The sequence below is a fragment of the Martes martes genome, assembly GCF_963455335.1.
Source record: "Martes martes genome assembly, chromosome: 4".
Classification (NCBI taxonomy): Eukaryota; Metazoa; Chordata; class Mammalia; order Carnivora; family Mustelidae; genus Martes; species Martes martes.
The window spans coordinates 52,914,911-52,938,336 of record NC_137891.1 but is presented as its reverse complement, the minus strand read 5'-3'; the positions used below and the strand labels follow the sequence as shown (position 1 = coordinate 52,938,336).

At 41.2% G+C, this 23,426-nt stretch overlaps 1 protein-coding gene across 1 annotated transcript in view; it reads right to left on the bottom strand.

The window, feature by feature from the left end:
• The window catches only part of PAG1 (phosphoprotein membrane anchor with glycosphingolipid microdomains 1), a 130,136-nt gene that overhangs the window by 52,004 nt on the left and 54,706 nt on the right, over window positions 1-23,426 (bottom strand). The gene's annotated exons all lie outside the window — the stretch shown is intronic.

Below are 23,426 nucleotides of genomic sequence, written 5' to 3'. Positions count from 1 at the left end.
CTTTACCCACTTCACTGTGGGAACGAAGATGATGTGCACAAATGGAGGGGATGACTGGGATGTCTTCCCTTCATTTCCCTCCTGATTCATCCTCACCCTTTGGTCCCATCATCCATGGTTTTGGTCTAGTTTTGGTGCCCAGCCTTTCCTCCATCCCCCTTCCCTCTCCACATCTCTTCCCATCTCCTCACAAATATCTCCTGAACTGAACCTCGGTTTCATGTAAGGCACCATAATTTGTGCAGCATGGGAGGGACTAGGGGAGGGCGATGGGATGAATGAATGAATGAGCTTACACCCTGAGGGGAACACCCTCGCTGCTAACTAAGATTCAGAACCTCTCATTTATTTTAACAGACTGAGCTACAATTCCAGATTTGAAGATAAAGAACTGAGTGCAACACGAGCCTTCTAGACCTGCATCTAGTGAGGTTCTATTAGGGTCTCATAGGATCATCGCAGACCATATGTAGCTTTCTTCCACAGCACAGTCAGCAGATTATTTACACTGTCTCGAGGTACATCTATTGTTTCCCTGGCAGTTACCAAGGGAGAAACGGCTGACTTTTGTTTGCCACTGCATTCAGCTATTACTATTTTCTTTTCTTGAATAAGTCTAAAAAGACCAGAATAAGACATACAATCATGGGCAGTCTTCTTCTGACCTGACTCCAGGTCTTTCCGCTGTCAATCATGCAAACTAAAAGGGCAGGGCGCCTTCACTGGGTGAGGGCTTGACAGACAAGGGCCTTTCCCAAACCACCTTTCGCTCTTTCATTAGATTTTCAAACAAACCTCCTCCTGAAACCCTGCCATGCAGATATATTTAGATGTGGATTCCAACTGTAAACATCTCCACTCCCCCAAGTCATCATGGTTGGTCCCAGAGAACGCTCCTGAATGTTAGAAATAGAAGCAAGATTGGATTATCTAAATCAAACTGCTGCAGGGGAAAAAAAAAAAAAAAAGACATGAAAAGAATATTTTTCTTAAAATGCCAAATCTAATTAATATGTATTAGAAATAATGTTTGCCTTAGCTCTATTACTAGGTGGGAGTAAAGAGTCTAATTTGAAAATTGAGCATATAACTTGACAGTTATTTTAATAACATAAAAGTGGTACATAATTTTGCATTTCTGGAATATGCATTTCATGACAAAAATATTTCAAAGAAACAAGGTAATCAGGACACTGTGGTACTAGAATAGGATAGACATATAGATAAATGGACTAGAAGCACTATCCAGAAATAAACCTGTATATCTATGGCCGATTAATTTTCAACAAGGGTGTCAAAACTGTTCAGTGGGGGAAAAATAGCCTTTTCAACAACAAAATCTAGGACAACTGATAGCCACATGCAAAAGAATGAAGTTGCATCCTCAACTCAGACCATATAAAAACTGACTCAGAATGAATCAAAACCTCCATTTAAAAGCTAAAACAACAATTCCCTTAGAAGAAACCACAGGGTAAACTTTTATGAGCTCAAATTTGGCCGTGGGGTTATATATCTGACACCAAAAGTACAGGCAACAAAAGAAAAAATAAATCAATTGGACTTGATCAAAATTAAACACATTCGTGCTTTAAAGGACACTATTAAAAGACAACTCAAATAATGAGAAAAAAAATCCGAGCAAATCATATCTGATAGAGGACTTTTATGTAGGATATATGAAGTACTTTTTTAACTCAATAATAAAAAGACAACCCAATCAAAAGCAGGCAAAAGATCTGAACAGTCACTTCTCAAAATAAATACACAATGGCCAATGAACACATGAAAAGATGCTCAGCATTATTATTTATCAAGGAAAAGCCAACCAAACCCACAATGAGATGAAATACCACTTCATCCCCCGTAGAATGGCCATAATACGAAGTCTACATGGTAACAAGTGCTGGTGAGGCCGTGGAAGAAAATCAGAACCCCCCATATCTCCTGAGGGGAATGTAAAATGGTAGTCACTTTGAAAACAGCCCAGTTCTTCTTCCAAAAGTTAAACAGAGGAGTTACCATTGGTCCCAGGTATGTACTGGGGTATGTCTATATGGGTATATATTCCACTCCTCGGTATGTACCAAAGGAAATGAAAACATACACAGACACTTGTGTATGGATGCTCACAGTGGCATTATTAATACTGGCCCCAAAGTGGATACAGTACATATATCCATCAACTGGTGAATAAACATACAAAATGGGGGTATGTCCATATCAAAGAATAGTATGTGGCCAATTAGATGGAATGAAGCACTGACTCACGTTACAATGGGGATGAACCTTGAAAATATGCTGAGTGAAAAAAAGCTAGTCACACAAAAGACCAAATACTCTGATTCCATTGACGTGAAATGTCCAAAATGGGCAGGCAGATAGAAAGTGGATTAGTGGTTGCCTTGAGGGGGCAGGAGACGGGGATGAGAGCTAAGGGGGGCAGAGCTGCTTTCTGAAGTATGGACTGTGGGACAGCTGCACAACTCTGTCCATTAAACTGTCCACTTTAAATTGGTGAACTGTATGGCATGTGAATTCTACCTCAATAAAGCTACTACCAAAAAGAAACTCCAAGAAATGTGAACATTGTAATGTCTGTCATTTTCCAGAGCAATCTGAAAGAAATATGGCAAACCCCAGGGTGAGTCTAGCTGGAATCACAGCAGTCATTGCGGCGAAGCGCAATCATTGGGTTCCATCCGCTGCCAGCCATCATGTCTGAACTGAAGACAATCGGAGAGTCATTCTGCATGGACCAAGTGGCTTTTCAGACCCCCTTTCACACCCGTGACTATGTCTAAGGGTGTACAGCAGTTAGTCACTGCAAACGATGACCGACCCAATCAAATAGAAATCCTATGCTGTCCATGTAGCTTTCTTTTTCCGCTGAATGGAATTGTAGGACTTGGGAAGCATGGTGTCTACTCCCCCTCCCCGCACATACTATGTTAGTGGAACGGCAAATTCAGCACCGTGTCTTCTGTACCTAGTTCACTGACAGAGTTTTCATTAGGACTGTTAGCAGGTTCTTAACACAGATGATGACATTCAGAAGAAGGCTCAAACAAGTGAACTCTGATGATTCATGATGCATTTCGCCTGCTCACCTGAAGGCTTGTTCTAGCTACAGCCACTCAGAGAAACTGACGCAAAGTTCAATTTCTGGGCCACTGGGGCCCTGAGGGCTGGGTTATGCACCTGACAGATGGCCTGACCCAACCCTCAGCTGGCTTTGCTGAGAAGAGGTGTAGGAAGACGAGTGTTTTTTTTCTGGGTTGGTTTTTTTGTTTGTTTGTTTGTTTATTTTTTAAGTTATGCCTTTAGAGCCCCTTCTAGGGAAGCAGTGAGGAGGCTGACAGCAAAGCCCCCTCTTATCCGGGTAGATAAACACAGGGACTCTGTAGCCCTGACTTGAGTAACCCAACTCCAAATTCATGTTTGACTTTTAAAAACTATACTTGGAGACAGGTTATCCAGTCACTGTGAGACTAGAATCACACTCACTTAAGGATTCTCAAATTTAAAAGAAACTTAAAGGTGATCTACAAATCAAACCCAGTTGATACTTGAACACTTTCTACAATGTCTGTGACCTTCAGGTCATAAGTATAATAACGAAAGGACTTGGTTAAATGTAACCGTTAAAAGTACTGAGCACAGAATGAATCACAGTGTCTAATACATAATAATCATTGAATGTCTACTCAGTGATTGAGTTAACTTTTAAAAAATCAGAGTAGATTTGAGCATATTGATATAATAAAGCTGCTCTCCCTGACAGTCCCTGAAGACAAGGAAAGGAGCTGGATTGAAGGTCACTCGTGATTGGCAAGTGACCGCATCAACATATCACACATGCAAATGCCACCCAAGTAAATACTATCTTTTATCCATGTTGCAATGGAAACAAACCAACAAAACTTAGATCTGCTCATCAAGCCAGTGCCAGAATCCCTTCCATAATGAAGGGCTCCCGGAAGGAATTCGTTTCTGTCTTTGGCAAATGCTGTTCGATATGAGCTGGGGTAAGGAAGGTTCTTTTTCACCTAGTGACTTAGTGGCCTCAACCTTGTTAGAGTCTTGGTTCTAACTTCTAGGGCCATACGGAACAAGTCCAGGAATTTTCCTACATGGCAACCTTTCAAATACTCGAAGACACCTATTTAAAGAAGTTCCTCTTCTCCTGCCCTTGAGTTTCCCCTTCTCCATTTTAAAGCATATAGTTCTGGGTACCAGCTACACTAACTTAAAAAAGCACCCGGGCTGGAAGAAGTGAGCTAAGCCCTGGCCAGGCCTGCTCATGACAGCAAGGTAGGCTGAGAGCCTGGTCCAACTACAAAGCCCAATTTAACAGAGCAGCTCAGTAACCAAGCACAATGTTCAGGGGACACTGATCTGATTTAGGAAACAGTCCTTATGTGGGTTTTGATGATGGTGCTAAGGCAATTGTTGTGGACCAGATATCATAGGGAGACAAAGCTATCAACAGGGAGCCATGATAGGCTGGTTAACTCAGGAGAGCGGTCCATGATCATCCTGGGGTCCAATCACAGCTGCAGAATCTGGCTACTGGGCAGTGATTCAGGGTAAGAGCCACAATTTCTTGAGATCTCCCGACAAGATCAAGACAGACCATGGTACCCAAAATACTCTGTTACAGACATTTAGAAGGAAGAAAAAGAGCTGAAACTTGCAAGGTCAAGGCGTGAGTATCATGGGAATCTGGAAGTCGTTCCTGGGATACGAGATCCAACACCTGGTGGCAATAAAGACCACTTGGGATGCAGCACTGATCATCCCAGTGGTCAGCACTGGGCCAATACCATTCCCAGCATGGGAGATTACGATTCAGCCCACAACACAGCCAGCACTGAGCAAGACTGTACTGTGTTCCACTGCCCTGGGGACTAGGTTTAAACATCTTCAGCGATGTTTCCTGCTTCAGTGAGAACAAGTTCAGCCCCGGGGAGGGCAAGATGATGCATGTGAGAGGAACAAGTGGGAAAGAAACAGGAGAGGCAGGAGGAGACATGCTGGGGGCCAACACTTCCGCTTTTTTGGTTTTCTTCCAAAAGATCAAGCTCAAAGGCACATCTCCGGATGACGTAGCACTTGGTCGGTGAAGAAGAGAACAGGACGCTTACTCATGTCAGTGCAGATTCTACTATAGATATTCAGAAAACCTGTGATCACAGAAGCTTTTTTCACCAGCTACACTAATTAGACTCTTGCCATATATGAATCTTGTACTGGACTAAAACAAAATCTAACTTTCTTTCATATATGATGCTGCTAAGACAAATCTCTCCTCCTGTCCTTTTGCAGTTTAATTGGTGATGGTGACGGTGAGGTGCTTACGTCAACCCCGTGCCATTTCTGCCTCTTAGATCTGGGTCATTGAGTTAAATGTCAAGTTATTCTTGAATTTTGTTTCTCTCCTTTGTTATTACAGTAGCCATCTCTCCCAGCTTTGGGCCATGCATTTGCACAGTTGTACCCAACTGAGGCCTAATGTCGACTAGGACAGGATTGGGTTCAAATACCAGAAACCTTTCTCTAGGAAACAAGTAATTTATTCATCAGTTCCCTCTGGATATACACACCAAACCAGTTATTAATCTAGCTAATTACATTTACCCCTTATTTGTCCAAATGATAAATGTTAGCTATTTGATACACTTTGGGTATTAAAAACCACAAATATATCTATAAACTAATGCATGTGATTTCTTATTAATCCAGCTGAATTCTAGGTTTAGTAAACTGTCAATATAACAGAGGTCAATCTCAAAGCACAGATACTTCCTCCCATGAAAATTTCAATATTCAGTCCTTCACCATAATCATGCAAGAAAATAATACTGAATATGCCCAATGGTATAGCAATTAAAACGGTAGCCAAAGCCAACGTATCTGGGCTGTGATATCCTGAATAATCCGGGAAAACTGTAATTTACAACAGATACTTCTCCCGCCCTCATCCTAGTACTCTCTACTTCCCGAGCTGCACTTCTCCCCTCGCTAAGCTCCCTTGTGTTTTCTGGCCATTTTTTCTTGCCAGCTTTCCCAGCTGTGCCTCCCATCTCTCCCACCCCCCAGCTGCTTCAGCTCACACTTGTAGCCTTCCTGGGATTCTTGGTGTGAATGGTTCTGGTTCTCATGCTATCTGATGTCTCCTGCCCCATTTCTCACACGTTCTAACAGCTGAAATCCTTGAGGTATGTGAAGCAACAGTCCATTAAGAAAAGAGTATTTTCAGGGAGTTAATTTTCTTGGTGGAGAACAGAAAAATGGAAGAGGCAGGGAAAGAAAATTCAGAGGTGCCAGAGAGAGGCCACTATAAAGATAAGATGAAAGCACAAAAAAGAAAAAAAAATCAAAAAATTTTTAGGCATCAAAAAGATGGAAGTATGACACCGGGAAAATAATTCTTTCTGAAAATCCTCTTAAATGGTGTGGTTTAATAAAAATAATCCCCTTTCCAAGAAGAACATATTTTTCTTGAATTCTGGGGACCTAATGATAAAAATCTTTTAAGGATATATCCTCATACTATCTACAATATACAGGATCCAGGTAAGCATAGATACAGTTACAACACACACACTGAGTCATTAACAAATGACATTTTGCTAGCAAAAACCTTCTTTTTGTAAGACCATTACCTTGAAAAAGGCTTAAAATGACACTATTTCTTATAAGCCTTTTATCTGTAAGATGCATCCCAAGCAAGGCTTGGACTTGAATTCCTTGCAGTTTCAATATTAACAGAGAAAAAAATCAAATGACCAAAGTGCACAACAGGGAAAAAAAAACATCTTTTCTTCCTGATAAAAGAGTAGTTTACAATATGCAAATTCAATATATTTGAGGGAAGGTTGCATTGTTCTCCAACATCTAAACATAAAGCAAGGTAGCACAAACACTAACAATAAAAAGATGAGCTTTGGAAATTATATGTTGCGTTAGTGAACAGAAAATATATAAACTGACTCCTCTACTTACTAGTTAATGAATTGGTAGTAAAATAAATATTGAAAAACATCCTCCTTTAGGCAATGTAGATAAACATGGAATAATAAACAGGGCAATTAGGGGCACCTGGGTGGCTCAGTTGGTAAGCTTCTGACTCTTGGTATCTGCTCAGGTCCATGATCTCAGGGTCGTGAGATGGAGCCTGTTTCAGGCTCCCTGCTCAGTGGGGAGTCTGCTTGAGATTCTCTCTCTCTCTCTTCCCCTCCCACCCACGCTTGCTCTAAGTAGAAAAATAAATCGTTAACCAAGCAAACAAACCGGGCAATTAAAGAGGTTGTTCATTCGTTCATTCATTCCTTATTCATCTTTCAGTGTTATTTTCTTGCTAAAAACAAAAAGTAAACACTACTCCAGTCTCTTCCATCTGTTTTAGCTGGGAAGCTGTCTTTCGGAATGGAACTTAAGCTGCCACTCATAGAGCCTATAGCTTTGGCTTGTGTCTCCTGGTGGGTCCCTAATGGGGCAGCCACAAGGCACACCTCCCTGTCTATCTCAGATCCTCAGATGAGCCTTGAGACATTTCCCAGTGAGCAGTAGTTTCTGTTTTCTCTAGCCTTGGGATCACCAAGGGATGGCGGGGCTGGAGGGTCCCTGATCACTGAGCTTTCCCGGGAGTTGTCTCAATGGGTGTGTACGTATGGGGGGGGGGTAGGGGCACCTCCCCCAGGAAGCTGAGGAAGGTGTGGGGTAAACACTAACTTGAAGCTTCCCCAAGTATGTTTTTGAGAAACCCCCAAATTCATAGAAATCTGCTCACCGTTCCAAGTCCCAGTACAGACTGCAGTGTAAGCTCAGGACAGAAAGAGGACTCCCCTCCCGACCCCAAGCCCTCCCGCCTCAGGTTCTAAAGAACTGGCTGTGTTATTTGGGCTGGCCTTGAGGCGATGGCTCCGCCTGTGGGGTCAAAAAAGGGGATACAATCAAGCTCTGTTTTTTTTCCTGGTAGCTTTCCATATTATTAAAGATTGTTGTCTATAAAGTGAATGAGTTTTTGAGGAATGCGTAGGGGGGTGTGTGTGTGCGTGCGCGCGCGCGCTCGGAGTGGGCAGGCTGGCATTTTGTATATGGATCTTACATCCCAAGTAGTTTCACAGTGCCCTCTTCTTTCTATAGATGTGTATATAAGCATGTGTACACAGACTGTGTATCTATATCCATCTCTCTACATGTATATAAATGGAATAAATTATATATATGTAGTTAGAATATACATACTCATACACATTTGACCTCTTCAACCTGGACTTTCAAACCTGCCTGTGGGTATCACATCAGAACCCCACCAGTGACATCATATTCTTGTGGCCATTCTTTTAGGAACTGAGGCTAGTTTTAGGAAATGCTATCATATGTATGACATTTCAATCATTTCTCTGATGGAAAACAACTACTAAATGACCAAAGGTGAACTTCAGGGAAATTCTGAGACACTCAGTGAGATTTAATGCTCAATATCCTCAAGAAAGTCAAGGAGATTCATTTGAATGGAAATAATGCATGACCTGATAAAGGACTGTCCACGCTCAGTAAATATTAGTTCTGTGATGATTTGTAAGACACGGTGTGTTCAGCAGAATGGAAGCCATCATGATAGACTCTGGCCTACTGGGCTGCGTCTTCTCTGCAGAGTGGCTGCATCTGGGATGCTGTACTTTGTATGTGTGAGGACAGGACTATGTTTTTTAGGCCTGTTATGGGTTGAATTGTGTCTTCCCCAAAATTCCTATGTCAAAGTCCTAATGAATGTAACCTTACCTGGAAATGGGATCATTACAGATATTAGTTGCAATCAAATCAGAATGGAGAACAGTTGGCCCCTGATCTAGTATGATTAACGTCCTGATAAAAGGGGGAAATTTGGATACAGAGAAACGTATATAGGGAAAATGCCCATGAAGATAGAAATTTATGCAGCCAGAGTCCAAGGACATACTAGCAGCTAAAAGAGAGGTCAGATCTTTCTAAAAGAAAGACAGATCTTTCCTTGCACCTTCAGAAGGAGAACACCTTGCTAACACCTCGATCTCATACTTCCAGCCTCCAGAACTGTGAGATGATAAATTTCTGACATCTAATCCACGCATATATAAAGCACCTTTACAAATGGTGGTGCTTCATTATGGCAACCCTAGGATGCCAATTACAGGGCCAGGGCATGGAAACATGGTCAAGTTCTCTAACATTGGAGACCTGACTTAAAGGCACAGAGGGGAGGGGGAGCAAGGCAAGGGTCATTACTCTGCATTTCTCCTATCAAGAAAGAAGGTTTACACATCAACCAGCCGCTATCCTGGAGTTGCTTCTTAATGACATAAATTCAAATAACACTGAAATAACAGGGAGGTTCACATAATTCACGGAATTCATGATACAATCCCAAAGAGGGAATTTGTATTTTTAAACGCCGTTGTCAGTAATCACCCAGCTCTTCAGGGTCTGAGCAGTGAACAGAACCCAGGCCACTTTTCATTCATCACCTTCTGCTCTGTAGTGGTGGCTTCCCCACATGCCACCTGTGTGGGTTCTCCCTAACCCGCTGATCTGGCTTCAGAGCTGGTGCCTTTTTTTTTTTTTTTTTCCTTTTTTAAAACTCTCATCCAAAGATTCTGCTACGCTGCCTTATCCAGAATAGGCATACCAAAATGCCTGTTTAAATACGTACTGTTTATGATATAGCCAAGTTTCTATGAGATACTATCAACGCATAGTACATGACTGTCCTTGAGGATACTGTTATTTTTTTAAGTCACTTCATTTAATATCTAGGACATAGTTCCACGAAGCTGCCCATATAACTGACTGGCATGATGTATAATCCCAGTTTTATTTTCTTCTCTGTTTTGATGTCTAGACTAATGGCATTTTACGTGAGCCGCAGGATCTGGGCTCTGCTATTTAGGACCTTTGTCTGTCTTGTCGAAGAAGGAAGAGAAGGGGAAAGGGAAGAAAATAAATGAGAAAAAAGGAGGAAAAAACCCCATGTTTCAAAGATGTGAACTGCCTTGGACAAAGACACAATTTCTATTATAGTTGGTAAAAATCACCAGAAAACAAATGCTCCTGGAGGCTGCATCTTAGCATTTAACATAAAAAGAGCTAAGAGCAATTTCCATATCAATCTGCCCAAATGGAGAAAATGGTGTCACCTAGGAGCCTAGAAAGGAACAAAAACATCCCCTAAATCTAACTGTGAGAGCCAGAAGCAAGAAATACAGAAGCAGCTTCCTCACTGCAGAATTACTTTTTTTCCCTTTTTTTTCTGGTCTGCCATCAACAGGTGTTGCCATGGTAACTACCCTGTAGTTAAGAAATAGTAGAGGTAAAGAAATCTATACAAAACCACCATAGAGGAAAGAATAAGAAAGGTGTGCTGTAGCAGAACTAAACTCAGCCCTAATAGAATGAGGAACCAGAGACTTGCTCTGCTTTTTGTCAGATCTTTATGTTTGAAAGGCATTCTGCATCGGGAGGACTCAGCCTAGGAGCGTGGTCCTTGGGGGAGCCAGGCAACTCTCAGTGGGGGGCTGCTGTGGCCATCAATTTATTTCAGGTGCTAATTTACATTTCCACTCCCATGTGTACATTGTAGCTTTTTGATGACTTTAAGGGGAAGACTGCAGCTGAGTAATGTCATGTCTGGAAACTTCTAAAAAGCGAACATCTATTAGTGAATGACTTTCTTACTAGACTTCTCCCTCTTGAAGTAATCTGTATAGTGACAATTTCTGCTTTCTCCCTTCCAATGGAGAAGCTGGATTTGCATGCTATAAATCAGAGAAACAGTTAACAGCTATTTCTTCATCTGAACAAGTATCACCAATACCTATGCTCCTAGTACCAGGAAATACCTCAGAGCCTGGCTAAAACAGAACCCATTTCTATGGTCCTTCTTTCACTGCTCACAGCTTAGGATTGTACCCCATGTGTTTAGCATCATGAATGATGTAACAATTATTTCTGGAATTAAATTCTACATTTTTATTTTGTAAGCTATTGTTGGTTAGCCCCCGCAAAAGGGCACAAGCTATCCCCTTTCTCTTACCAAGCTTTTTGTTGTTGTCCAAAGGACCACTCCACTCAATAAATGACATGAATTAATATATTTTGCTAACTTCTGTGATTCTTCAAAGTTAGGAGAGCTGACAACACATGTTTTTGAAAAATAATGTCTGCAAGGCATAGCTTGAGAGACAAACCAGTGTGGTACCAGGGACGTCAGACGTGAGAGTATTGTGCAAGAGACAGCTGAGATGTTAGCAGATATACTCTGAGTTCTAACTACCTCTCCTGCCCATTTCTGAGACTCAGTGTTCCTTCCCATAAAGAGATGGAATCATTTCCTGCTTCAAAGCGTTGTTATGAGGCTTTCACGAACTAATGTAGATGACCGTGTTTTGTTCATAAACAGTAAATAAGAGTGGATGCTGGAAATTCTATTGTCACTTGGTTTTCAAGCTTTTTGCCGTGTTAATATTACCTATCACATTTTGGATGCTCAGTAGGCAACAAAATTTTCGTATCATGTTTTTGGCAGAGGATCTCCTTCCTTATCATCATCTGCAGGTGCTTATCTGATTTGGATGTCACTGTCTTCTATTAGTTTCTTTTCTTTTCACCTTGTTTTCAGCCTGGCAGATTCGTATCACAGACATGGGTGGGTGTGTGGGGCGTGCGCAAGACAGGAAGGGGTAAAGGAGGGAAGAGAGAAAGGAAGGAAGAGTGAGAGGAACATATGAGTTAAAGGAGAAAGTTCTCCCTCCCATTCCACAGATAGGCACCCATCCCTCAGAGTGTTTTTTTATCTGCAATCTGTAAATGGCTAGCGCTAAGTTACTGGCGGCTTTATACACTATCTATACCCAGAAGCAATTCTGGGGAGGACACTAACTTCTGCAACCAACTCTCACCTCATGGTGCTCTGCTTCTCCACGCTCGTGGTGAAGTGCTTTGCCAGCTGCAGATGAAAATGCAGAAATCCTACCTCTCAAACTATAACCCCCAGATCTTTTTTACAGTAAGATACAGGCCTTCTTTTTTCTTTTTCTTGTTTTTTAAGAGTGGGGGAAAGGCAGAGGGAGAGACAGAATCTTAAGCAGCAGAATCTCCATGCCCAGTGCAGAGCCTGACACGGGGCTTGATCCCATGACCCTGAGATCATGACCTGAGCCGAAATCAAGAGTCGGACGCTTAGGCAATTGAGCCTCATGAGGCCTCCTACATACCTTCTTTTTTGTTTGCTTGTTTTTTTTTAAAAAAAAAAAAAAAAAAAAAGAGTGCTCTCTTTAAAATGTTGCCCTTGGGGCGCCTGGGCGGCTCAGTTGCTTTACTGTCTGCCTTCGGCTCCGGTCATGGTCCAGGGTCCTGGGATGGAGTCCTACAAAGGGCTCTCTGCTCTGCGGGGAGTCTGCTTCTTCCACTCCCTCTGCTGTTCCCCCAACCCCAATTGTGCTCTTTATCTCTCTCTCTCAAATAAATAAAAAATGTTAAAAAAATAAAAATAAAATGTTGCCCTTTTGTTTCTGAGGGATTTTGAATGTATCCTCCCCATTTAGTCCATTCCATTCTATTCTAGTCCTCACTTGCCCCTTTCCCTTCCAAACTGCTGTTCAGCACATTCACCTACCGGCCAAATCTCATAGGTTCTATACCCCTGAATGTTTGTTACAGTAATTTTCAGTTTTGTTATAATGCATGCTTATTGAGAATGTTTGCAGAATACAGAAAGACCTATATGCAAAATGAAAGTTCCTTTTCACCTTATTACCCCAATCCTACTTCCTTGCCTAAGGTAAGCACACTTAGAGTTGAGTAAAACACTTAGAAAGACATGGGAAGATAAAAAAATCTAAGGGGTTTTTCTTTATTGTTATATACTTGGTAATACCGAGCATCCCTATTTTGGGAATTGTTCAACAGTTTCATTGTACTCATTCACTGGATGTTCAAGAACTTTCCATGTTAGCACATACCGAATTATCTCATTCCTTTTAATGACTACAGAGCATTGCCAGGTATGGAGGTACTATATTTGGGTCAATGGATATTTAGATGTTTTTGGTACTCCTCAATTAGAAACAATGTGATATGATAGCTCTTGCATATATATCTTTGGTTGTGATGAGGATACTGATGGGATAGATTCCCAGACCCAGAATGGATGGGTCGGCATGTGCATTTGTGATCTCATTCTCCCTCTCCGCACCAGCCTAAAGTCAATGTCACATCCATATATCATCTACAAGGCTGTAAAGGAGAATGCACTTCTCTATTCTGTTGGGTTTCGCCACCAATCTTTTTTTTTTTTTTTTTTTAAAGATTTATTTATTTGTCAGAGAGAGAGAGAGAGGAGCGAGAGTGAGCACAAGCAGAGAGAGTGGCAGGCAGAGGGAGAAGCAGGCTCCCTGCCGAGCAAGGAGCCCGATGTGGGACTCGATCCCAGGACGCCGGGATCATGACCTGAGCCGAAGGCAGCTGCTTAACCAACTGAGCCACCCAGGCGTCCCCGCCACCAATCTTAATACCTTCTGGGGTTCTTGAGTATCTTTGTCTGCTGATGCTATGTCTGGCCAGGCTTTCCAGCGATGCCGTGAATTTGTAGATCTCTCTCTCTCTATTTTAATTTGACAAGTGAAGAACATATACCTTATTTCCTTGGTCAGGCATACAAGGTCCATAAGACTTCTTGTCTGGACAAGGCCAACAGGTACCTCACATTTCTTTCTTTCTTTTTAAAGATTTTATTTATTTATTTGACAGACAGAGATCACAAGTAGGCAGAGAGGCAGGCAGAGAGAGAGGAAGGGAAGCAGGCTCCCTGCTGAGCAGAGAGCCTGATGTGGGGCTCGATCCCAGGACCCTGGGATCATGACCCGAGCCGAAGACAGAGGCTTTAACCCACTGAGCCACCCAGGCGCCCCTACCTCACATTTCTTGATTCCTCTGTATTCATCCTCCACAGCCAGCCAAGTGACTTACTCAGATGCAAATATTGCTCAACTACTTTGCTTAAGTTCTTTCAGTCACTCACAAATGCTTGGCAGGTATTACAGGCTGCATTTTCTCTCCTAAAAAATGTATGTTGGTGTCCTAACCTCTTTTGGAAATAGGGCCTTTACAGAGGTAATCAAGTTAGAATGAGGTCATGAAGGGGGGCCCTATTTCAATATGACCAGTGTCCTTATGTAAAGGGGAAATCTGAACACAGACAGACATGCACGGTGGGGGAGGGGTAAGATGTCACAAAGCAGCCCAGGAAACCCACCACGTGAAGACAGCGGCAAGGGGGAACCATCCTGACCCAAGCCAAAGAATGTCTGGGGCGACCAGAATGAGAATAGGCAAGGCAAGACCTTTCCCCTACAGGTTTCAGAGGGAGTGTGAACCTGCCAACACCTTGATTTGGAATTCTAGCCTCCAGAAATGTGAGATAATAGATTGTTGTGGTTCTACACCCTCCAAATGGTAGCGCTTTGTTATAGCAACTACAGGAAACTGATACCTTGGGTGAAGGCCGACCTTTTCGGTTCTCACTCAGCACCTTTCATGCAGTGGCTCACTGCCCTCAGGATCTTCCTCCCCAACGTTCCTGGGAACAATACCCTATTGCCACATGTGCTCATGTCCAAAGGCTCCAGGATGCTTCCTACCTCCTTGCTTCTGAACACACTGTTCCCTCAACCCACATGCCCTTCCCCAAGCTTGGACGCACTGCAAACATGCCTTCGCTGACCTCCCAGAGCCACCTCCTTCAGGAGGTGTTTCAGACATCCTGTTCCCCCTCAGGCTCCTCAGCATAAATGACTGTCCCAGAGTACCCTCTGTGCTGTATTTAGAGGATTCTGATGTTATTTTGTACCTACTTGTTTATACACCTCCATCCCTCTCTTCTATGCTATGAGCTCCTTGGGGTAGACCCATTACCTTAGCGAAGTTCCCACGCAGAGAATGTTCAACATAGGATTTTTCTGGGCAAACAGTGCACACTGCCATAAATTCTTAAGCAATGTGTCCTTGACTTTACCCTAATAAACATGTCTTGTGTAAAGACGTGGAGTAGAACCAGTCAGGGCTGACTGCATATGGTTGATTCACACAATGATAAGGGCTGAGGAGTCCTTTTCCACATACTGACTATGTAATTGCTTTCTAGCTTGTTATTATTTTTGATGAGATTCATTCTTCTAATCAGTCACACTTAGAAACGTCAGCTGACTGCTTCCTTCATTAGAGACAGAAAGTAGATCAGTGGTTGCTGAGGGCTGGGGGGACTGTGGAAGACGGGGAAATTGTACGACAGCTAAGGAATGAGGGGTTTCCTCTCAAGAGTTATAAGAATGCTCTTAAGTTGATGACGATGACGGCTGCAAAACTCTGAATACACTGAAAGCCACTGAACCATAGAGTTTATATCAGTGAACTGTAGGACATGTGAGTTTTAACTCAATAAAGCTGTTTAAAAAAAAAAAAAAAGCCTGATACACTTAATTCAGTCCAGTCCATAAGAATTGCCATTAAAACAAGTCAACTCTTCCGTTGCCAAACATCCACAGAGATAAAAGAAAATAAAGAAATAAACCCTCTACACTAATGAAAAAGAAAACAAACAAAAACCATATCCTGTAATGCTTTTAGCATCCTAAAGAAAACACGACGGCCACCAGGACGTTTCACATCAGGCCCCTGTAACTCTGTGTACTCGGACCATCCTCTGGCCGAGATGTAGCAACTTAACTAGACCTTGGAACTTTTCCTTTGTCTTCAGGTATCCAATTCTCTCTTCTTTCTCTTTGTGCCATATTAGATATGTATTTAGTTCAATAAATACAACAGTAAGAAGGGAACTAAGGTAAAATGATAAATGATAGCCAAGAAGGGAATTACTAAAATCTACCAAGTTTCAGATAGGGAAGGGAAAATCAGTTATATGGGGAATCCAATTACCTCTGGGCTAAGTCAAGACACTAGCATTTGTCACGGTGTCAGGCAAAAGACACAGTATCTTTAACACTTACCAGACCGCTCAATAAGTTTTCTAAATAAACATGGCAAAGAATGACAAAAAGCAGACATCCTGGTACAAAATACTGTTTGTATTTGCCACTTATAATGTAATACCTGTAATGTAAATGCCTGTCACATTTCCCCAGTGAAAATTCAAAGCCCTTGAAGACAGAGAAGGTGGCTACTCGGTGCTCTCGACTCCCACCTTTCCATACCTGGAGCATTCAGCCAAGAGTTAGCAATTGCTTCCAGGGTACAGGATACAGTCATCTCCGAAACTCACCGTACTAACGAGACTTTTTTTTTTTTTTTTTTTCCTTTTTAGTAACACTGTTCTGGAGCAAACATGGTTTACCACATGGAAAAACAAAGTCTGTGTAATAAATGATTCTATAATGGATTGTTACCATTCTTTGAAGCCCCATGTCTAAGGTCTTTATCTTGGAGAAATGTACACTATAAAAAGCCTTCAAAATCAACAGGCCATTGGCTCATGAACGTATCTGGGCATGACTCGATGAGCGGGGATTTCACTGGACCCACCCAGACTGACACATACAACAAGTCCAGCTTTGAAAACTTACTCGGAACTACATCTATTTTAGAGGTAGCTTTTCATGTAACCACAAAGATGTTAATCATGGAAAGGGATGGAATCATTTTGCTCTGCAACACATCCTTCTATAGGTCATATACTCCAAAAATGAGACTCTAAGCGACTGAAATCTGATGATCAGTCACTAAGTACAATCCATAAGGTTACATGTAATTAGCTAAGATAAGTTACGGAAAGAACCAGGCAGATACATGAAAAAACATTCTCAAAGTTCAATGTGCTAGGATGCAAACAAGAAAAAAAATCTCTCACACACATTCATAGAGAAATACTCTGTGCCACTTCTGAAGGTTCCTTAAGTAAGGAGGGAGGCTCCTCAGTGACTTCCCAGCCCTCTGTCACCTCCTTTCCAAACAAGCCCACTGGCCCCTGCCCATGCCATCCCAAAATATTCTACACCCTTCCTCCTGACCGCTTAGCTCCAAGTCCCAAGGGTCCTTCTTTGTAAGGCACACATACTCTTTTCCTTCTGTCCTTTGATTCTGCTCAGTTCCTTCGGCATCAAGTATTACCTGCCCTCCACTGGGAGCAAACCCTTTCTCTACACAGTTCAAGCAGGTCACACTGCCGGGTCTTTCCTGGAGCTTGCTACCTCTCCATTTACTTCATGAGGGGGACGGGGAGTGACTTCTCTGATGGGTGACCAGAGGAAGCACGAACGAGGTACTCCAGGCTCAGCAACTCCCTTCTTCCTCTAGGGAGTGGGGCTGCTCTCTGAATAGATGTGGTTTCCTCTGATCATCATGCCATAGTGTGAGCGGCTCCTTTGGGCCCACAGAGAGGCCTGTCCTGCCAGTGTGGCCTCTACTTACTTCTGGGCTTCCGGATCAGCAAAAACCCTGCACTCCAACCTGACCTTTCCTAGTAATAAAGGTGATCTTTAAGTCTTACCTGCCAATTATTGTAGCCTATCTCTTACTTTTTTTTTTCCAGACCTTGGGAGTGTCTGAGAGGTACCACTATTGTGGTTTTTAATCAAAGGCTCTGACATCACTGATATATATAAATATATATTCATATATGTAAGTATACAAACTTAATAGATAGCTTAAACAATTGACATGAGATTGTGTCCCATATCCCTGCCTGGACATAATTTTGGGTCGTGTCTCATAAGTCTTTACCCTCTAGGGCTTTACCACAATGCCCGATATACAGTAAAAATATGCTCAGATGGGTTCAATCATGAATGCATCATCCAATTAAGGATATAGAGAAGATTAAAAACAAAACTTAGGACTATAATACTTGTGAGTCCAGCTAATGCTTATGACTTTATTAATGCATTTTTGATATCACTTAGCAGTGTTAAGCATAAAGTTAATATAGGCAGGGTGAATTATTATACACTAAACACTATGCTCCTACAGAGAAAATTTAATTGTACACTGAGTGAGAGAATAAAAGATAAGGAGTACACTGATTTTCTTCATCAAAACCTGTAAGATCTTATTTCAACAAAACTCTGTCATTCAATTTACAGCACAGCCAAGAGTGAATTATATGTGATATATATCCAAATCTAATTTCCAAAGCAGTAATGGCAATCCACCCATAAGCCAAACTTTCATTTACCTACACTTTACACTTTCATGTTATACGTTACATTATCTCACTCTTACATAAAAAGCCTCACATACATACAAAAATCTATCAATGTGCTGTGTTTTTTGGGAAATAATGATTTTGTTGTCTAAGTGTATGTTTTTGAGCGACCCACCATGAAAAAAACCTAAAAAATTGAATTATTAAATTAATTATAAATTAAATACATTAGCAATTACAATTTTGTCAAAATAAACACAGTATTTCAATAAAACTTTAGAGGTCAATTAATGTGATAAATTACTAATTTCTCTTCAATTTTATTTTTGGCACACAATCTGTTTTTTAACTGAAATATGCCTTTATGGAATGCTAACTGGATGCCAGAACTAACAAACATATGGTACTAACAAGCAGTCTTAAAACACTATAATAATTCTGGTAATGACTACTCACAGAAAGCCCTCTCCAGTTTTCAAAGATGTGTCACACATTTTTCCTTTGACTAGTACAGTTTCCCCTTAAAACAACAGAATAGATGTCATCATACTCACTTTACAAATGGGGAAACAGGCTCAGAGAGCTTCAGTGGTATTCCTAAGGACTGGCAGGCTAGTACTCCATTTCATATTGCCAATTCCCATTCAGAGATTCAATAGTTACTGGGCATCTACCGTGTAATAAACCCCACAATGATGCTGGGTTAGAGATGGTTCCTCGTCTCTCCTCCCCTCGCCCACCCGTCATCCTAATTGACACAGGACATGCATATGGCAGGTTCAATGTACTCTTAATTTTACATACAGATAAAAACAAAAATAACTCTGCAAATATTTTGCCTGTAAGAGCAAAGGTAGGGAAGACTGCTTTAAACTTAATACAGCTTAATCATTTACTTTAGAAATTAAAAACGTTTCATTGTTACTCCTCAATGCTCAAATTCAAATGATAGTGTTTCAATTAAAATTGAGATGCCAAATTAAAAATATCCTTTGGCATTTTTAAATGAAGCATTTAATCTTCTATCAAATGAATGAGAATCTAATCACATCAATTAGTCTACCTCATTCATGTACCAAGATGTCAAAATGTATCTAATGACACAAGCTGAGATTTACACAAGTCAAAGGCACAGTGATGAGAATGTCACTGGAGAAGACCCTTTCTGAAGCTCAGGTCTAGGGTTTTACATATCTAAGGTCACAGACAGGCAACCAGCACCACACTGTAGCTCTCCAGCCACAATTTTAATGGGAGGTTGCCTCTTCATAAGTGCAGTTGTCATAAAATGTGAAAATATGAGAGAGAAGACCCATGGTTTGTCCTGAAAGGAAAAGGACTAGCACTCGTTGCTTTTTATCTATCTCTGCCCATAAATGAATCAGTGAGTCATAAATACATTTGGATTTCAGGGAGGTTTCCTTCTAGAAACTTTCCTTGCAAGAAAGACAAGCAATCGTGATGTAGAGAAAGCCAACGAAGCAAAGTAAAATGGAAAGCAGGCGACTGAGTCAATCAGCCAGGGACGTGACCCCACAATCGTAGCCTCACTCCTGCTGATAAGCTGGCAGAACACAGTAGAACATGTGCTCATTACAAATGAAACACAAACCCCCACCTCGTCCCTCCAGGGGTTATCAATCTTCTGGAATTGAACAAGTAGAGAGGGGTGCCCAAGTGTGTTTTATGGGTCCATCCCCTTCTACCACCTTCTTCCTCTGGAGGATTTTAACTCCATATTTGCCTTACACCTTTCTTGTCTCGAGACAAAGTGCATCTTATGTTGTAAAAAAAACTCCTAATAATTGCAGCATTATATCTTAGTAGTGCATATTTCCCTGTCCATCTATAACTTGTCTCTGATAATGTCTGAATGCCAGGGTAGATCACTGTGATGCCAATGTTATCACAAGCCCAAGTTGAAGGATCCCGCACAGTGCTTGAGGGCATGGCTCTCTTCTGGAAAATGAACACTGCTGCGCTACAGGCTCTGTTAGATGTGATAAGAGGATAGGAAAAATGAGAACACACACAAGTCCTAATTTATATACATCACTGTCAGCTGCCCTTTAAAGACTACACAGATTTTCTAAACCATGAGGTCCCAAATTGTCACAGAAATTGCACAGAATTGCTACAGAACGATGTCTCTACTTATGTATTTCTCTTTTTGTGCTGGATTAATTAAAAATCTAAATCTTCTGTTCAACCTTCTCAACTTCTTTGGCTTATCATACACATACCAGATTTTGGCAACCCAGAAAAAGAAGACTCATTTACAAAATAATTTCACTCCAAGAGTTCCTCTTCAAACCTGTCATTAGGAACACGGAATGCACATTCTTATTAGGATGAGTAAATGAGGATTATTACCTACTTAAGACGGCTCATAATTTCTTAAAAGTTAAGCAACTTTGTGGGAAATAAAGAAACCAGTGAACATTAAAACCCTATGTGTTGTCTTCTGAAGTTTCCTTTGGTCTCTAATTTTACAGAAATATTTATGAAGTTGCCATCAGTGAAGAAACACCAGAATGACCATTTTCAGTTATTATCTCAAATATACATTTCCATGTTTCAAAACAGCCTGCATACATCATTAAAAAATTATAAAATATTATCTATTTTTATATCCTTAGTCATGTCCTCCTTGCTGAGGCACGTAGTTCCAACCTCTTCATTTAAAAAAAAAGTGCTGTTATGAATATCTGCACGGATTTTACACATTTTTCTCAATCACATGAAGTCATGATCTCATATCATAGAAAATATATCACCAGAGAAGATCTATTTATAAGACTGAGATCACTCGTCCTTCCCTCAGCTAACAAGAGCACCTGTGAGTGACAGAGCCGACATGAGAAAACCCAACAGAGATGTTATATAATTAACAAGTGTAATGCCTCAGCGCAGTTGTGGTTGTTCTTGTCGTCATTATAACATCAACAACCACGGCAACCACAATTTCCAGAGCATCTATCACCTGAAGCCAGGGGCTCTGCAAACATCGTGCCCATCCTTGGCAACTTTCATAAAGTAGGGAAGGAGTCATCTTCCCATTTCAAGTAGGAAAAGAATGAAGGGGCTCATCGGAGGTGACATGATCTCCATCAGGGCCACACTGGTGACAGGAGCCTCCATCTCTTTGTTCTGCCCCAAACTGCCTCGTTCTTAGAAAAAAGATTCCTAGAAGGGACTACTGACCTGCTCAAGCCTATTCACTAAAGACCTGAAAGTGATTTTTATGTGAGACCATATAGGGAGACTTGTGTACGGCGTCCTGCGTCTTTGGGGGGAGGTCCCAGGGCCGCCACCGCCACTGGCCAAGGGACCAGTGAAAGTCTTCGAGCCAGCAGCCACCTTGATGCACCCGACCGCCTGACCCATGGGACACGGAGACAATATTGTAGCTTAATGTCCTCAACCACCTCCTTTTTCTCTCTAAGCATTTCAGCTATTTTGAAGTCTGCTGGCGGGTGGCATTTTTCTCTACATCAGAATGTAAAATCATTCTCAATTTGACAGTAATTGAGCTCCATCGCGTCTTTCCATGTCTGATCAAAATATAGCTTTGAGAGTCTACAGATAATTAAAATTTCAGGAAGTGTTTGGAGAAGCCTATTAATGTATTACATAATCATTCACCAGAGAAAAATAGAAATCTTTAAGATCACCGTTGAGCATGGGGAACTATTATTCTTTGGATTATTTTGTGTGAACAAGCCCAAATCCTAATGTTACACAAAGGCTAATAATGTCTTTGCTCAGAGGATTAGAATTAATTAATGACCTCTGCTTTGGACTTAAATGCTGTAAACATCGCTGTTGTTCTTGAAAACAAAGACTGCTTCTGCATCATTTTTCAGATAGAGAAACTGAAATTAAAGCACTATGGTAATATTTGCTGGATAAAACAAATGCCAAGATCAAAACTGCTAAAACTCTGAGTGCAGATTTATTATCCCCACTAATCTTTTTGCATTTCCAAGTTTATTTATTTTTACTATGCTCTTCTATGCTTGTCACCAGTTATTATGGCATAATTTTAAATTCATAAAAGAGAATGTAGAGTTAATAATATCACAAGCTTTAAAACAATATCCAAGTAATACTGATGAGCTTAGAAATGCATTTGTTATCTGAATATGTTCTTCGGATGAACCCCCCAAAAAAAAAAAAAAAGGTAATCTAATGTTAGAGTTTTTAACTTGTCATGCCCCAGCCAATGAGGCCATGCACAAAGAACAAAGATTTAATTTTAAAACATCAATGAGTACTTTTAAGGGGACAACTCAGTAAATCAAACGGTCATGTTCTCTTCAGTGTATTCAAATGATAAAAGTACAATTTCACAATATTCTGACTTCTCAGCACTCCTAAATTCTTACTTGTGAAACAGTAACTGAAGTTGAGAAATGGACCCATCTCTCCATGGCTTATTTGATGGAAACATGCCAATAATTATTTCTCACTAACTATAGTTAATGGCAACTTCTAAAAGGCCAAAGAAGGAATTTCTGGTGTAACTGCAGGTGGGGCCTGAGAATATAAGAACGATAAACACTGGTTACTTAAAAGCCTAGATTACTGTCTGTGAGGCATGCGTATTATTTTGGATAGTCAGTGGACTGGCCTTGGTGACAGGTCAGGCATGAACAGTAAAAAGGAGAGGAGCACCTTGGGCCTCTGGTGGTGCCATTAACTGAGACGGGAAACTCAGACGGAGGAAATAAACATAAGGGTGGGAAATAAACATAAGAAGAACTCAGTTTGGAAAATGTTGATTTTATGGTGGATGTGGGGCATGGAGGTAAAGAAATCTGGTGGGTGGCTAAATTTAGGAATTAAGATCTCAGGAAGAAGGTTGAAAGTCATAAGCGAGACAGGGGTATGCGATCATCTTCTGCAAGGGCCAAGAAAGTAGATACTTCAGGCTTTGCAGGCCATATGATCTATCACAACTACTCAACACTGCCTTTGCAGCATCAACGCAGCCATAAACAACAGCTGTCGAATGAGGGTTTCTGTTCTAATAAAACTTTATTTACAAAAAACAGGTGTCAGAATGTATTCATTTGGATGGTAGGTCACAGTTTGCCGACCTGAGTTAGATGACAGTAAAGCCCTGGGACTGGATGAGATCACCCAGAAGAACATAGAGATGTAAGGCCAATTAAGTATAATATGCATTTGAAAACATGTAATTCTCAATTTGTATTCAGTTCAG